The 18,770-nt window shown below is 36.8% G+C and overlaps 1 protein-coding gene across 1 annotated transcript in view; it reads right to left on the bottom strand.

Annotated features, from left to right (window-relative positions):
* PTPDC1 (protein tyrosine phosphatase domain containing 1) overlaps positions 1-17,477 on the bottom strand; it is a 98,523-nt gene extending 81,046 nt beyond the window's left edge. The window contains exon 1 of the mRNA XM_037146387.2: positions 17,210-17,477. The gene's annotated coding sequence lies outside the window, so the exon portion shown is untranslated. The remainder of the gene's footprint in view (positions 1-17,209) is intronic.
* Between the last annotated feature and the right edge of the window lie 1,293 nt (positions 17,478-18,770).

Genomic DNA, 18,770 nt, shown 5'->3' with positions numbered 1-18,770 from the left:
GTTCATCCTTGGTAACAAAGGTACAATTCTGGGGAGTGATGCTGATAATAGGGGAAGAGGGCTATGCATTTGTGGGGTTAGGGGGTATATGGGAAATCTCTGTACCTTCCTATTGTGCTGTGAACTTAAAAACACTCTTAAAAAACAAAGTCTTTAAATAAAATGGATCCAAAAAGCATAAATTGGATTCTATTAAAATATAAAAAGTCCAACTGTATGCTGTCAACAAATGATACACTTTATATTCAAAAACAAAAAATGGCTGAAAGAAAAAGAATGGAAAAATATGTATCATAGTAGCAGTAACCAAAATAGAGCTGAGGTGGTCACACTAATAACACAAAATAGTATTAGACAAAAAATGTCACTACAGACAAAAGGAAGACATTTTACAATGATAAGAGGATCAGTTCATCAGGAAGATATAATGGCTATAGCCATACATGTACCTAAGAACAGAACACCAGAATACATGAAGTAAAACTGAAAGGAGAAATAGACAGTTCAACAAAAATAGTTGGATATTTTAATATTCCACTTTAATGAACACAAAATGAAGCAAAAGATCAACAAAGAAACAGTGGTCTTGAAGAATACCATAAACTACCTTGTAGTAGACATCTACAGACCACTCCAGACTCAACAAGAGCATAATACACATTCTCCTCAAGTGCACATGCAATATTCTCCACAGTAGATTATATGCTAGGTCATAAAACTAACTTCTAAATTAAAATAGAATTAAATAATAAAAGTACAGCAGGTCTTCTAACAATGTTGTTTCCTTTAACACTGTATCACTGTAACATTAATTGAGATGCTGTTGGAACTTAACCCTTGTTTACATCCATTAGCCACTGGTTTTGTTACACATCTTTTCACTTAAAGTAGCAGAACCTATCAATGATGTTCAGTGAGGGCTTACTGTATGGTCTATGATCACAATGAAATTAAATTAGAAATGAACAACAGAAGAAAATTTGGGAAAAATCACAAAATATATTAGACATATTCCTAATAGGTCAAAGACAATACAATAAAAAAATACAATGCTTTAAGATAAATGAAAACAAACATATAAAATATCAAAAGTCATGGGATACAGTTTTACTAGCACTTAAAGGGAAACTTAGAGCTATAAATGCATATATTAACAATGGACAAAGAAATCTAATCAACAACCTAAACTTTTACCTTAATAACTAGAAAAATAAGAGTGAAATGAACCCAAAGCAACCAGGAAGTAGAGAATAAATGAGATAGAAGAGAGAAAAATCAGTGAAAAGTTGGTTCTTTTAAAGATCAACAAAGTTGAGAAACTTTTAGCTAGACTGACCAAGAAAAAGAGAAGACTCAAATTACTATCTTGGGAATAAAAGAGGAGACATCATAATAACCACCCTTCTAGAAATAAAAATGATTGTAAGAAAATATTATGAAGAAAAGTATGCCAAGAAAAGTATGCCAACAAATAGGTAACAGAGATGATATATATATGCTTGTATTCCTAGAAAGTTACACACTACTGAGAATACCTTTAAAAAAATAGAAAATCTGAACAGACCTATGAAAAGTAAAGAAATTATTTTAAAAACTTCCCTCCCACACACACAAACAGCCAGGCCCAGATGGTTTTACTGTTGAGTTCTATCAAACATTTAAATAATAACTAATGCCAATCATTTTCAATCTGTTTCAAAAATTAGAAAAGAACATGTCACAATTCATTTTATTACAGTATTACACTGATACTAAAACGAGAAAGATATTCCAAGAAAGCCATGGACCAATTATATCTTATGACTACAAAGGCAAAAATCCTCCAAAAATGTTAGCAACCTGAATCCAACAACATATAGACAAGTATGTACACCATGACCAAGTGGAATTTATCTCAAGAATGTAAGGTTGGTTTAACATGAAAAAATCAATTAATGTAATATATCAATAGAATAAAAGACAAAAACCACATGATCTCAATAGACACAGAAAAAAATATCTGACAAAATCTAATACACTCTCAAGTATAAAAACACTCCAACAACATAAGGGAATTTCCTTGACTTGAATTTGGGTATCTAAGAAAAATCCATAACTAACATAATGAATAACACTAAAAGAGAGGTGTTTCCTGTAAGATCAGGAAAAACAAAAGGGTATGGACTCTCATCACTTCCATTCAACATTGTAATGAAGATTCCAGCCAGTACAATAATGAAGGGAAAAAAACCAAAAGCCTTCCTTCCATGTAGGAAAGAAATATGGAAAACCATCCAATTTGCAGATGATATAATGTTGAAGTTAGAAAATTCTAAAGAATCCACAACAAAAAATAAAAAACTATTTGAGTTAATGAGTTCAACAACTTGGCAGACTACAAGACTGATATACAAAACAACTGTATTTCTATAAGTTTAAATTAAAATTTAATTTTATTTCTGTAAGTATGGTAAGAAAAAGATACTCTTTTTCAAGTTAAGGCAGTTTCCTTCTATTCCTAATTTTTGAGAGCTTTTTAAAATAATGAATCTTTACTCAATTATGTCAAGTACTTTTTCTGCATCAATTGATATAACTGTGTATTTTTTGTTTCTTTAACCTGTTAGTATGGTGAATAACACTGACTCATTATCAAATATTGAATGAGTCTTGCACCCTCTTTCAGCACTGCTTAAGTGTGGTCCACAAATATTTACTGTTACAATTTCATTCAATTCAATGTAATTCCTCTGACCCCGGAGACAAACATGTCCTTTCTCACTACTTTTATTCAACATAGCATGGAGGTTTAACCAGAGTAGTAATGCAAGAAAAAGAAGTAAAAGGCTTCCATATTGGAAGTAAAAGGCTTCCATATCGGTTAAATTGTGTTTTCATCTATACAGAACATCTGATGCAATCTACAAAAATCTACGGGAAATAATAAGCTGATTTAGAAATGTTGTGACATATGTGATCAATATAAAAAACCCAGTATTTTCGATAATAAGGAAAATAATGAAATTAAAATATGAAAACATTTACAATAGCATCAAAAGTATGAAACATTTAGAGATACATTTGACAAAAGATGTGAAACGGTTGTATACCAAAAACTATAAAATGCTGAAAAAAATTAAAGAGTACCTGTAAAAATCACAATTTCTACAGTGTTTACACTCATAGCTCAAAAGACTAGTTACAATATCAGTTCTCCCCCTTAATGACCTATAGATCCATGAGAATCTCATCCAAAATCCCATGAGGCGTTTTTTGTAGAAATTGATAAGCCAATTACAATAATTTGGTGGAAATGCAGAAGATCAAAACAACTTTGAAAAAGAAAAATTAGCAGTCCTAACACTATTTGATTTCAAGCAACAGTATACAAACAGTGAGGTAGTAGCTTAAAGCCAGATAAATGGAGCAACAGAACAAAAAAGAATGTCCAGAAATATACCCACCCTACTGGACAATTAACTTTTGACAGAGATTCAAAGGCAGAAGTAGAAAAAGTATATTCTTTTCAACAAAGTATGCTGGAACAACTTAATATTCATACACAAAAATCCCATGAACCTCAAATGATCTGTCATACCACACACAAAAATTAACTCAATTGTACACCAAAATACAAAAACTATAAACATAAACTTTATAAACATGAAGCAAAAACCGATAGGACTGGAAGGAGAAATAGACAAACAGACTATAGCTAGAGGCTTCAACATCCTCTATGTGACTGATAGATCAAGCAGGCAAAAAATCAGTAAGAATACAGAAGACCTGAACAGCACTTCAATCAACTTGGTCTAAGTGAAATTTAGAGAACATTCCATCTAACAACATAATGCACAGGGACATTTGCAACAATATACCACATTCTGGTATACAAAACACATCTTAACAAATGTAAAAGAATAGATAGGAACTACACAAAGTATGTTTTCAGAGCATAAAAGAATAAAACTGGAAGTTAAAAACAGAAAGATAAGTCAATAACGGAAAGACAATTTAAAATGTTTGGAAATTAAACAACATATTTCTATATTAATGGGTTAAGAAGTCTCAAGAGAAACTTAAATATTTTCAACTAAATAAAAATGCAAGTTACCCTGCACAACAAAGTGAATATATTTAATACCACTGGACTATACTCAAACATAATGAAGATGGTACATTTTCTGTTATGTGTATTTTACTACAATTAAAAGTATTTTTCAAATACAGCATCAAAATTTATAGGAGAGAGCTAAAATAGTGCTTCCAGAAAAATTTATAGTATTAAGTGCATATTTTGGGACAAAAGAAAGATCTAAAACCAATAACCTAAGCTTCCAACTTAGGAAACTAGATAAAGAAAAACAAATTAAACCTAAAGAAAGTAGAAGGATGGAAATGACAAGTTTGTAGCCAAATTAACCAAGAAAAAAAAGAGAACACACAAATTACCAATATTGGAAATAAAATAGGGCTCATCACTACTAATCCCACAGATATCAAAAAGATAATAAGGGAATACTACAAACAGATCTGTGACCATAAATTTGATCATTTAAATAGACCAATCCTTGAAGGCTACAAACTACCAAAACTCACTCAAGAATATACAGGTGATATAAACAGACCTATATCTAACAAAAAATTAAATTAGTAGAAAACCTTCCCCCCAAAAGAAACCACCAGGCTCAGATGGTTTCACTAGTGAATTTCACTACACCGTTTAAGGGAGAATAATACCATTTTTACAATCTCTCCCATAAAACAGAAGAGAGACCACTTCCCAACTCATTTTCTAAGGCCAGCATTTACCTATTCCAAAACTAGATAAATATATTACGAAAAAGAAAACTATAAACCAATACCTTTCATTAATTTAGATGTTAATACTAGCAAACTGAGTCCAGCAACATATAAAAAGGGTAATATATCATGATCATATGGGGTTCATCCCAACAATGCAAGGCTGATTCAACTTTTGTAAATCAATTAATGTAATTTATCATATTAATAGATTGAACAAGAAAAATCATACGATCATGTTAATACATCCAGCAGAAACAAAATCGGACATCTATTCATGACAAAAACTTTTGACAATAACAGGTTGACTTGGGCACAATGGCTGGTACAAAATTAGTGATTAATATATGTTAAGATCTCTTCCCCTAATGCCCAATGCAGCAGGATTCTCTCTGCTGAAACCAATAAACACCACCAATTAGGTGACAAAAATGATACTACTTCCACCCCATGTTGTTAAATCACCTAGAAAAATTAGTTTTTAAAAAAGTATAAAACTTAAAAGTCTAAAATTTAATATAAGGAAAAATATTTCAGTTTTATTTCATTTTCACAAATGTCAAGAATTTTAAAGTTTGATTGTCTATCAAGGTCTACTACTGATCTTCACAATCTCTTTAGAGCAATTTAGACCATTAAGGGCATTCACACTTTAAAGATCAACATTTCCCTGCTGAAATATCAAATTGTTTGCATTAGGTGGAAGAGAAAAATTATCTAAATGAGAATACTTTTCCCATGTGCACCAGGAAACACACACGACTAATCAAAGAGAAGAAAACCTCCTCCGGGGTCATGCTTATCATCTGTTTTCCATGGGCTTTTTGCTCAGAGGAAAGAAAACACTGATTAGAGTCAGCTAACTTTGTAAAGCCTTTTACCGACAAAATTAGGCAGGCTAAGTTAGATGTATATATACTAGGACCTTTGCAAAACGGCCAAGTAGAGGAAATGTGGAGATTAGTCAGCACTGGGGCTGAGAAAATTAACTCAGCTGTGAGGAAAAGGGTTAGCAGTCCAGTAACAGGGCTCACTAGGACATGGTGAAGATAAGCTTGTTCAGCTAAGCTGCTAACATAAAGTACAGAAATATAAGACAAGTTAAAGAAATAAGAGCAATAATGGCAGTGAATATTTTAAAGTATCCATCTCAGGATGGTCAGCGTCTAGGAGGAACCTGGCCTGCAAGAGAAATCAGGTGGAGGAGCTGGGAAAAACAGACACTGGAATTAGCTGCAATACATTATTTCAGCAACATACTGAAATGTTACAAATTGATTTAAAATGGTAAAACATTTCTTTTTAATTAAAAAAAAACTGTATTTATTTTAAGAGGGAGAGGAATAGAGGAAGAAAGAGAGAGAAACATTAATGAGAGAAATATCATTGGTTGCATCTAGCATGTCTCCAATTGGGTTCCTGGCCCAGAACACAGGCATGTGCTCTGACCAGGAATACAATTGGTGACCTTTAAGTTTGCAGGACCACACCCAATCCACTGAGCCACACCAGTCAGAGCTAAAATGGTAAAATTATTTCTATTAAAAAATTGTACACATAGTTTATAAAACAAATACGCAGAGAAAAAAAATCTCATAGCCTTGAAATAGATTAATGTAAATGCTGATAATGGGAGTATGGATGACTTTCATTCCTTTATAATTTTTTTCAATTTTTAAAAGATTTTTTATTTATCTTTTTTTTTAGAAAGGAAGGGAAGGAGAGGAGAGAAATATGGAAATATCAATAAATGTATGGTTGTCTCTTGCGGGTCCCCTGAATGGGAACTGCTCTGCAACCCAGGCATGTACCCTGACTGGGAATCAAACCAAGATCCTTTGGTTCACAGGCTACACCAGTCAGGGCTAAATTCTTTTTATTATTTTAATTGTTGTTCAAGTAATTTTCTGCCTTTTACCTCCATCCCAGCCTAGCCCACCAGCCCTCCCCACCTCCCTCCCGTTTCCACCCCACCTTGTTATTGTCCATGTGTCCTCTATACTTTTTCCTGAAAACCCTTCCCTTTTCCAGTGAAATTCCCTCCCCCCTCCCCTCTGGTCACTCTCAGCCTGTTCTCTATTTCAGTTTCTTTGGTTATATTTTGCTTGTTTATTTGTTTTGTTGATTAGACTCTTGTTAAAGGTGGGATCATATGGAATTGGTCTTTTACCACCTGGCTTATTTCACTTAGTATAATGCTTTCCAGTTCCATCTATGCTGTCACAAAGGGTAGGAAGTCCTTTTTTTTTCTTTTTGCTACATAGAATTCCACTATGTAGATGTACCATAGTTTTTTGATCCCTTCACTCACTGATGGGCACCTAGGCTGCTCCAGGCACTTGGCTATTGTAAATTGTGCTGCTATGAACATTGGGGTGCATAGATTCTTTTGGATTGGTGTTTCAGGGTTCTTAGGATATAATCCTAGCAGTGGAATTTCTGGGTCAAAAGGCAGATCCATTTTTAGTTTTCTGAGAAAATCCCATAGTGTTTTCCATAGTGGTTGTACCAGTCTGCAATCCCACCAACAGTGAACTAAAGTAATCTTTTCTCCACAACCTCTCCAACACTTGTTGTTTGTTGCTTTGTTTATGATGGCCATTATGACTGGTGTGAATTAGTATTTCATTGTGGTTTTAATTTGCAACTCTCTGATAGCTACCAACACTGAGAATCTTTTCATGTGCCTCTGGATCCTCTGTATGTCCTCCTTGGAAACGTGTCTGTTCAAGTTCTTTACCCATTTTTTAATTGGTTTGCTTGTCTTCTTAGAGTGGAGTCATGTAAGTTCTTTATATATTTGGAATATTAAACCCTTGTCTGAGATATCTTTGGCAAATGTGTTTTTGTATGCACTTGGTTCCCTTTTTATTTTAATGCTGTTTTTTTTAGCCATGCAGAAGCTTTTTATTTTGATGAGATCCCATTTGTTTATTCTTTCCTTTATGTCCCTTCTAGGGGACATATCAGTGAAAATGTTGCTGTGTGAAATATCTGAGATTTTCCTGCCTATGTTCTCCTCCAGGACGTTAATGGTGTCACGACTTATATTTAAGTCTTTTATCCACCTTGAACTTATTTTTGTGTATGGTGGAAGTTGGTGCTCGAGTTTCATTTTTTTACATGTAGCTGTCCAGCTCTTCCAACACCATTTATTGAAGAGGATATTTTTACTCCATTTTATGCTTCTTCCCCTTTTGTTGAACATTAATTGACCATAGAAACTTTGGTTTATTTCTGGACTCTCTATTCTGTTCCATTGGTCTATGTGCCTGTTTTTATGCCAGTACTAGGTTGTTTTGATTACAGTGGCCCTGTAATACAGTTTATTATCAAATTGTGATCCCTCCTACTTTGCTCTTCTTTTTCAAAATTGCAGCAGGTGTTCGGGGTTGTTTATGGTTCCATATATATTTCTCAAATGTTTGTTCTATGTCTGTGAAATATGTCATTGGTACTTTAATAAATATTGCATTGAATCTGTAAGTTGCTTCTGGTAGTATGGACATTTTGACGATATTAATTCTTCCAATCCATGAACACGGTATATGTTTCCATTTGTTTGTCTTCCTTAATTTCTTTCCTCAGTGTTGTGCAGTTTTCTGAGTACAGATCTTTTACCTTCTTGGTTAGGTTTATTCATAGGTACTTCATTTTTTATTGCCATATCAAATGGGACTTTTTCTCTTGATTTCTGCTTCTGCTGTTTCATTGTTGGTATACAAAAATGCCTTTGATTTCTGGATATTGACTTTGTATTCCACTGTTTTGCCAAATTCATTTATTGGGTCAAGCAGTTTTTTGGAAGAGTCTATAGAATTTTCTATGTACATTATCAAGTTATCTGGAAACAACGACAGTTTTGTTTCCTCCTTTCTGATTTGGATGCCTTTTATTTCTTTTTCCTGTCTTATTGCTGTGGCTAAAACTTCCAATACTATGTTGAATACAAGTGGTGAAACTAGACAACCTTGTATTGTTCCTGATCTTGGTAGAAAAGCTTTTAGTTTTTACCCATTGAGTAGGATGTTGGCTGTATAGCCTTTATTATGTTGAGGAATGCTCCCTCTATTCCCACTTTGCTGAGTGTTTTTATCATAAATGGGTGCTGTACCTTATCAAACACTTTTTCCACATGTATTGACATGATCATGTGGTTTTTGTCTTTGCTTTTGTTTATGTGATGTATTGCATTTATTGATTTGCAAATATTGTACCATTCTTGCATCCCTGGGATGAATCCCACTTGATCATGGTGTATGATCTTTTCAATGTATTGTTGGATGTGGTCTGCCACTATTTTGTTGAGGAGTTTAGTATCTATGTTCATCAGCCATATTGGCCTAAAATTGTCTTTCTTTGTTGTGTTTTTGTCTAGTTTTGGGATTAGGATGATGCTAGCTTCATAAAAAGAGTTTTGGAGTCTTCCGTCATTTTGGATTTTTTGGAATAGTCTGTGAAGGATAGGGGTTAGCTCTTCCATAAATGCTTTGTAGAATTCTCCTGTGAAACCATCAGACTCAGGGCTTTCGTGTGTCAGAAATTTTTTGATTACTACGTCAATTTCATCAGCTGTTATTGGTCTGTTAAGGCTTTCTGCTTCTTCTTCATTGAGTTTTGGAAGATTATATTTTTCTAGAAATTTGTCCATTTCCCCTAGGTTTTCAAATTTCTTGGCAAACAGTTATTCATAGCAATTTCTTACAATCCTTTGTATTTCTGTGGTGACAGTTGTAATCTCTCCTCTTTCAATTCTGACTATGTTTATTTTGGTTCTCTTTTTTCTTGATGAGCCTACTTAAAGGCTTGTCAATTTTGTTTATCTTTTCAAAGAATGAGCTCCTGATTTATTGATCCTTAAAATTGTGCTTTTAGGCTCTATGTCATTTAATTCTGGTCTGATCTTGATTATTTCTTTCCTTCTACTTGCTCTGGTCTGCCTTCATTGTTGTCCCTTGAGTTCTTTTAGGCATAGGGTTAGGCTGTTTGTTTAAAATGTTTTTACCTTTTTTAGGTAGGCTTGTATCGCTATAAACTTCCCTCTCAGGACTGCCTTCACTGCGCCCCATAAGTTTTGGATTGTTGTGAGTTCATTTTCGTTTGTTTCCAGAAACTTTTTGATTTCTTCCCTAATTTCATTCTTGACCCATGCATAGTTTAGTAGCATGATATTCGATTTCCATAATTTTGAGTGTTTTGGGTGTTTTTCCTTGGGGTTGGTTTCTAGTTTCAGTCCCTTGGGGCCAGAGAAAATGTTTGATATGATTTCAATATTCTTGAATTTGTTGAGGCTTGTTTTGTGTCCTCTCATGTGGTCTATTTTTGAAAATGTTCCATATGCATTTGAAAAGAATGTGTATCTAGCTTCTTTGGGATGAAAGGCTCTATGTATATATCAGTTAATTCCATTTCATCTAGAGCATTGTTCAATGCCACAATAGCTTTGTTGGTATTTTGTTTGGAAGATCTGTCCATTTTTGACAGTGGGGCGTTAAAATCCCCTACTATAATTGTGTTGCTGTCTATATCTTTCTTGAAGTCCTCTAAGATTTTCTTTATATATTTGAGTGCTCCTATGTTCAGTGCATATATATTTACAATATTTATGTCTTCTTGATGGATTCTTCCCTTGAGTATTATGAGATGACCTTCTGGGTCTGTCTTTATGCCCCTTTTTTTGAAGTCTATTTTGTCTGATATTAGTATTGCTACTCCGGCTCTTTTTTTTCCTCGTCCATTTGCTTGGAAAGTTTGTTTCCAGCTCTTCACTTTCAGTCTGTGTAGTTCTTTTGTCCTGAGGTAGGTCTTTGTAGGCAGCATATGTGTGGGTCATGCTTTCTTATCCATTCAGCTATTCTATGTTTTTTTTTTTTTTAAGATTTTATTCATCCATCTTTAGAGGGGAAGGGAAGGAGAGAGGGAGAGAAACATCAATGTATGGTTGCCTCTCGTGTGTCCCCTCCTGGAAACTGGCCTGCAACCCAGACATGTGCCCTGACTGGGAATGGAACTGCGACACTCTGGTTCGAAGGCCAGCGCTCAATCCACTGAGCTACACCAGCCAGGGCTCTATTCTATGTCTTTTGATTGGAACCTTTAATCCATTTATGTTTAAGGTTATTACTGATAGGTACTTATTCATTGCCCTTTTTGTACCTGTGTTCCTCTCTGTCTCTCTCTTTCCTTCCTTTCCTTAAAGCAGTCCCTTTAGCATCTCTTGCAGAGCTGGTTTGGTGCAGGTTTATTCTTTTAGACTTCTTTTGTCTTGGAAGCTCTTTATTCAGCCTTCTATCTTGATTGAGAGCCTTGCTGGGTAAATTAGCCTTGGTTGTAGACCTCTGGTTCTCATTACTTAGAATATTTCTTGCCATTCTCTTCTTGTTTGGAGCATTTCCTTTGAGAAGTAAGCATCTAACCTTATTGGGGCTCCCTTATATGTTACTTCCTGTTTCTCCCTTGCTGCCTTTAAGATTCTCTCTTTGCCTTGGAATTTTGCCATTTTAATGATGATGTGCCTTGAAGTGGGCCTCTTTAGGTTCCTCTTGATTGGAACTCTCTGTGCTTCCTGGATTTGTGTGACTTTTTCTTTCATCAAATTAGAGAAGTTTCCTATCACTACTTTTTCAAACAGGTTTTCTATCCCTTGCTCTTCTTCTTCTCCTTCTGGTAACCCCATTATGTGGATATTATTACGTTTCATGTTGTCCTGCATTTCCTTTAATGCCTCTTTATTCTTTCTGAGCTTGTTCCTTTTCTTGCTCTTTCTGGGTGTTTTTGTCTACTACATCCTACAGCTTGCTGATCTGATCTTCTGCTTCATCAATCCTGCTTTTGATATTCCTTCTACTGTGTTCTTCCATTCAGAAATTGTATTCTTCATTTCTTCTTGATCCTTGTTGGTAGTTTCTATTTCCTTTTTCATGTTGATATAATCTGCAATGAGTTCATTGTAGTTTTCCTGCAGTTTCTGGTAATTCACTGTGAGCTCAATGAGCTTCCTGATAACCATTGCTTTGAACTCAGTTTCTGTTCATTGAGTTGCCTTTATTTCTTTTGGCATTCTTTCTGAGGATTCCTCCTTTCCTTTTATTTTGGGATTGCTTCTTTGTCTTCTCATTGTTTTTGAGACTCTTCTTGTTAGCCTCAGCTTCTTAAATTAATCTGTTCTGACACCCTGGGTTTATGGTATGAACTTCTCTGGTAGAATACCTGTGAGATTCAGTAGTGTAGTCTTCTTGATCTCCCAGGCTCACTGATCTTGGGCTGTCATTTATGTTGGCTTTGTGTTTGTCTTCAGGTTTTGATTGTTGGGTCTTTCTTTAGTGGGTCCTTCTCACCAGCTGGTTAACTGAGAGTCACTCTGTCCACCACAACTTGTATTTTGTTGTGCTGGTGAGAGCAGGTTGTGTTGAAGCTGGTACAAGGTTTTGAGGATTTGCTCTTGCTCTTGTTCAGTTGTTCTGGGTAATTTCTCCACTATTTAGCTGTATCTTCAGATAGGTCCTGGATTGAGGTTAGTGTGGCTTCTACTCCCTCCCTCACCTTCTTCTGTTGTTATTGTTGGTGGTTCCTTTGTTGTTAGGTTTCCTCTTCTAGCAGTATACTGGTATTCACAGCTTCCACCTACACTTTTTTGTGATCAGTTGGAGGGGTAAGGCAAAATGGTGTAAGACAGCAAGAGTACACTGTATGATATTTACAGTAGCAGGTTGTAATGAAGAGATGGGAGATCCTTTGGCTATGTATAGTGTTAACCATGATATTCCGCCCAACTAGTCATTTTTTAGAAAGGGTGGAAAGAAGATAAAATCCTTCCTGTGGAGAAAAGAATTGTTGAGCTGGATCTAGAAAGCAGTGAGATTGTGAGAAGTCAGATTCTGAGATAAGGTGAGAGTAAAGGATAGTAAATAGGTGTAGTGTGTGAGAATATATATTTAACCACCAGAGTAATAGAGTTCAGGAAACCATGAAGTGGGCTAAGATCTGGGAGGGGTGTTGTGTAGTATTTAACAATTGTATGGAACAGCTATTATTTACAATCATAATGGAGCAATAATCATATGACAGAGTCCATGTGATCTGGATAACAAGAATAGGAAGTGTAGGACCTTGAGTAGTGTGCTAATTGAATACAAGTGAAGTGAATGATAGTAAATTAAAAATACACTATGAAAAAGAGAACAAGGAAAACCAAACAATGCAATTTATCTAGCTGAGCAAAGAAGACTAAACAGAAAGAAGAGGAATACAAAAATACTATTAAAATAAAACATGTAAGAATAATGAAAAAATAACAATACAAATGTGCAATAACTTGCAGTTTCTCTGTAACAGCAAAATGAAAGCTGTCTCACTGTCTCAGCTATTGGGATGACCCCTTTTTGGGTCCAAATTTGGTCTTTTCAGAGTTCCAGGTTATCTGTCTCACTTGTGGGAATTAAAAAAAAAGAAAGAAGATATAAAATGGGAAAGAAAGGAAGAAGGAATAAGACAAGAAAGAAGGAAAGAGAAGAAAAAGGAGTTGAAAGATAAATAAAAAATAAAGACTGGGGACTGCTGGGTCAGGGTTTGTCAAGGCCCAACTCTTAACTCTCCCCAGCCAGCATCCATAGACTGTGAATACTCACAGCCCCTGTGTGTTTGCCACTTAGTCCTTATTGCCCTCTCTGCAACTTCAAGCAACCAGGTCTCTCCCAGTGCTGCTCAAACATTGTTTGGCCGGGGAGGCAGCCATTGATCCAGCTCTCTCCCAAGAACCCTATGGCAGACCTGGTGGGTGCTGGGCCTCTGGTTGCAGCCTTCCTGGTCCCAGGGACCTTACTGTCCTGAAGCCCTCTACTTACCATCTGGTTTTTCAATGTCCTCTACAATTTTTGGTTTCCTACCTTTATATATGCTGGGGTACTGTTGGCTGTTTGCTCTGTTCCTCCATAAATCAGCCAGGTTTTTCTCCCTTGTGTAGGGGGAAGTGGAATCCGCTCCCTCCTACCTTACCACCATCTTCAGTCTCCAAATGTTAGATTTTAAACCATGACAAAAAAGTAATGTTCAAATATTTAACCACATAGCCAGAAAGCATGATTAATAACAAACTGAGAAAATGCTAAAGCAGAATACCTATTACTATTTTAAGTTATTTTTCATGCAAGTAAAGGTAGTTAGGGAGTTTTGAATCTTCATTACTAATAGTCACTTGCAAAATTCAGTTTCTTTAAAAAGCCAATCTATTCACTTTGCTGTGATCAGACAGATCGATGTTTGATCAATGAGAAAAATTAAAAGAGGTAGCTTCTGCATTATGTCTAAGGTTAATGGGCTAGTTTTCTCACACACCTGTTTTAATGGTCAGTCCATACTCATTGTTTGTGTTAAAATTCCCATTGGCTTAAAAATCAATAAATTTTACATAAAAAAGAAAGATTTTTGTACATAATTTTCTACCAAACTAGAGGTCCATATAATTGCTGTCAAAGGGAATGATTTCAAAGAAAAAATAAGATTATAACTTCCTAGAAGTTAAGCCAAAAGACTATCAAAGCAGTGCCATTTTAACGGAACAAATGAAAGCTACATCTCTTGGATCACCTATAAACAGTATTTCAGAACTGGGAAATCTTCAACTGTGATAATTTATTTTCCTTAAATTCCCCATTTTCTGACACAACCTACCTGCACAATCTTAACTGAGAAGACCTAAATTTAAGAGAATTTTCTAACAAATATTTTGTTACAAATGACACTCAGTGTGAAACACATTTCCTCACTAGGTTAACATTCAGAGACTTTACAGTTTTACTGTTCAAGCATTTATCACAATCAGTAATTACCCTGTCTTCTTCACTGGTATACCTTGTCTATCTAACATAGTACCTGACACTAACAAGCATCCATAAGTATTTACTGAATTAACAAATGGATGATTTCAGTAATAGGGAGCAAAATATAACAAAGAGCTAAGTTGTCTATGCTCTTAGATTTCTCACAAATGTTTTTAAAAGCTGGATAATTATTTTTAAGGGTTGTTAAAAATGCTTAAGACATTGTAGGTCCTCAAAAAAGTTGCATCTTTTTTTGGAAATGAAAATGACCCTGAATTATTACAGCAGGGTTGGAACTCACAAATATCCTTTAAAAAGAGTGAAGGAGAATGAGAAACAACAAAAGAAAAATAGTTATGCTTATTACTCTACCAGGGTTTTATACAGTACATGGTATAGTAATAAAACTCTGGAGATATTGTCCCCATTTTAAATATAAGCAAAGTGAGAGAGAGGAAGTCACTGGCGCAAGGTCAGGGAAGTGCTGGAATAGGGATTAGAATACCAGTTCTTCCTTAAACCAAAGCCCACTTTATTTCTTCTACTCCATGTTGTCTCTACAGGGAAAAAATATATATATATAAAACATATATATAAAATGTATATACAACTTTTTCCAGTAACATGCACTGAGTGCATTAAATGATAGTTATTTGCAAAGAAATATTTATTCATTTATATCATTTTTACAATGAGAAATATATAAGTAAATTAAATAACTAAATTACATGTTTGATTTGGTGAGGTTGAAGTGATATGGGAAAGAACAGATAAAGCCACTAGAAAGGAAACATTTCTATGTATACATTTTCAAACCCGCTATACCACTTATTTTATAACTAAAAATCTTCAGACTTGAAGGCATTTTTTAGTTTGGAAAAATGAAGAGATATACCTTTAATAGAATGATTTAAGATTTATCTTCAGGGTAATTTTCAGGTTTCCAACCGGAACTTAAAGTTCAAGCCCATCTCTTGGAAAAATTTTCTAAATTTTGTTAAACTGAACAATCTACACCACAGGTGGCAAACACAAGGCCTGTGGGCAGAATCCAGCCCTCCACCTTGTTTTATCTGGCTGGGTACCTTGTTTCTGCCCAGCAGCAACACCAAACTCCTTGCCCCTGTATAAAAGTAGTTACACTTATACATTCCTAAAATTATATTTGGCCCTTGAAGGCAACCAACAGGCTGATGTGGCTCCTGGTGAAAATGAGTTTGACACCCTGATCTACATGATTAACAACAAGGAGATGGTTAATATTTATAGGACAATATGAGAGAACAGGAAAGTAATTCTGTTAGACTGGTGGCATTTATGGATGAATTGTGGTTTTTAAAGGGTTTTTTTCATAGTGTTTTAAAGCTTGTTTCACATTAACTTTGAAATAAATGCCTTGATCTGTTTTTTTAGAAAGGTCAGAATATCACTGAAAAAAGCTCTACTACCCCCCCCAAAAAACAACAAACAAACAAACAAACAAAAAACCCACAAAGCAAATTGTCAGCACTTTCTCAAACTGAAGAGGTATTCAGCAGTGCAAGGTGCTATCACATAAGGCTCGGCTTCTGATAGTAAAGAATTTCCTGCTGAAGCTTGGTCATTCACCTGTCTGGCAGAGGAGATGGAATCCCTGCTCAGGAAGGGAAATATTGAATCCCTTGGGTACAACTCCACGTAAGCTAAGCCCCATGTGGACTAAGTGGGAAATTAAGACTACAGTAGTTCTCAAAATGTTCCCCGGATCACCAAAATGGAATCACCTAGGAAAGTGGTTAAAATGCAAATTCCCAGGCCCACTTCCAGATACTAAATCCACATTTCTGAAAGGGGGGTGGGTGCTAGTCACAAGGTGGAATTCTTGTGCACAAAGACGTTTGGACACACTGGACTGGAGGCTGAGAGACAACACGATGAGCAGGTGTGTGTGGAGCCCTGCACTCTTGGGTTTAATTTCAGTTTTTCCATTTAATAGTTCTGACTACAGAAAGACACCCAAACCTTTTGAGACTCAATTGTTTTCATACAGAAAGAGAAGACCAAGTAAAATTATGAGTGTGTTCACATAAGTATATGAATGCTAGTTTGCTTTAATCCCTTTATATACAATTATCTAGAAACATCTGCTTCTCTTCCCCAAAAGCAGTGTTTTGCACCTTTTTCTCATTACCTCCCTCCAGGGATCCTTTCTAGACATTTTCTCTCCTACTCCACCAGCTCCCTTGACATTTAAAAGTCACAGTGAGACTTGTACACATGCTTATGCTCTGCAGCCTTTAGGGGAGGGCAAGAGACACTGTATTCTCTAAGCCCTTTTTGCTCCTGAGAATATGAGCACAGAACGCAAGTCCTAGAGAGAGATGACTCGGTCAAGTTACACTGCAAATGAGGGCAGAATCAGATCTCCATCAGTCACAACGGTTTCCTGTGGATCCCCCAGTATTTTAATGATTTACTTTTAACTTGTTGCCAGCATTGGAAAATCGGGAGCTTCCACATGAGAATCCTGACATTCACCTTCTCAAGACCCAGAGCCTCACGGACCCTGCAGCTCCCGAAAGTGCGGCCCGAAACCCCCCTGCCTCCAACAAAGGGGCCGCAGCGCTCACCACTTAGGAGCAGGACATCAGGACGCCGGGGAGCCGTTGGTGCTGCTGCCTCTGCAGTAGGTCGTCAGCTCCGCTGACGCAGCCCCGCCCGACGCGGCTTTCACAAGCCAAGCTTGGAACTCAGGGGCGGCGGGATCCCTGCCCTCCTTCGGCAGGACTGTCAGTACCACCACCCATCACCGTCTCACCCACACGCCCAGCAACAGCGCAGCGTGCAGACCCTTCACCAGGGGCGGTGAAGCCGCTTCTCGGTACCCTCCTCTGCTCTAATTGCAGGGTGCCCCGCTGCACGTGACGCGCACTGGCCAATGATAGCTCGTAGCAGCCAGTGATGCAAAGGGAGACTCTGGGCGTGGTGAGAGGGCACAGTCACTGTGGGGTTGGTGGGCCGGGCGGAGGCGGAGACGAGGGCGGGAGAAAGTGGTAGGCTGGGCTGCAAGTGGTTATAAAGTTCCGCTCGGGCTGCGTTCTGCCTGGCTGCGAGGAGTCCGAGTGTGGCTCTGACTCCCTCTGTGATCATCGACCAATCTCCAAAGTCGGTGAGAGACGGAAGGGAAACAAGAGTCCAAGGTTTGGCTCTTCTTTCTCCCAGGAAGGGGGGCTGCTTCCAGTTTCCTGCCTTTGTATGTCTAATACTATCTCCTACTTACACTGGCCACCCAGCTTCCAGCTGGTGGCATGATGTTTCCAAGGACACTTCCAGGAAGGATGGGAAATACTGGAATCAGAGCATGGCCCAGTAGGCACTTCATACCTGCTACATCAACAGATGAGTTGATGGGATTCACATACCTGTAACAAATACCCCCAAATTTTGATATTCTAAACCCTACGCTTTTTAAAACTCTGTCACAAAAGAATGTGTTAGGTAGCCCAGGGATCCAAACTCTCTGTGTTATATTGTCTTTACAGCATGGCTCCCACCCATGGATTTACCTTATGGGCCAAAATGGTTGGTGAAGTTCCAGCCATCAAATCCTTATTTTCGAATGGGCCTTTATAGAAGCTACAGCCAACAACTCCTACCCGCATCTTATAGGTGTGAACTTAGCCACAAGCCTCACATAGCTGGGAGATGTAGTCTAAGCACATATCTGCTCTCCATAAAATGCATTTGGATAAGATGTCTAACAGATCCTACTACATGTTGTTGCTTTTAAAGCACTTGCAAAGAGCCCTGTACCACACAGCTGAGTAGAAATAAGACCTTCCCCTTGCTAATAAGTTGTTGTTGCACTCAACAACTTATTAGGAAAAACATACTCTGTGAGTCACACTGTGTCAGATGCTTTATATATATGCTTTGCTTCTATTTAATTAACTCTGCAAGGCAGACATTCCTAGCCCCATGATGCAGATGAACCCTGGAAGGCAAAATGGTGACAAACTAGAATGCAGAAGAAGAGCCTTTAGATAGACCAAATGGTCTGATATGAATTGCTGCACAATATTGCAAGCACATGAGCCTAAGGAATGTAATTTTGGGTGCTAGGTAAACAAATGCCACTCTGTCTAAGGCTGATAAGAATCAACAAGATAAAGATAAGGCCACCTACCTGTA

This window comes from Artibeus jamaicensis, unplaced genomic scaffold, assembly GCF_021234435.1.
Source record: "Artibeus jamaicensis isolate MK-2021 breed Jamaican fruit bat unplaced genomic scaffold, CSHL_Jam_final scaffold_1964, whole genome shotgun sequence".
Classification (NCBI taxonomy): Eukaryota; Metazoa; Chordata; class Mammalia; order Chiroptera; family Phyllostomidae; genus Artibeus; species Artibeus jamaicensis.
The sequence above is the reverse complement of the archived record's forward strand: the minus strand, read 5'-3'. Positions and strand labels throughout refer to the sequence as shown.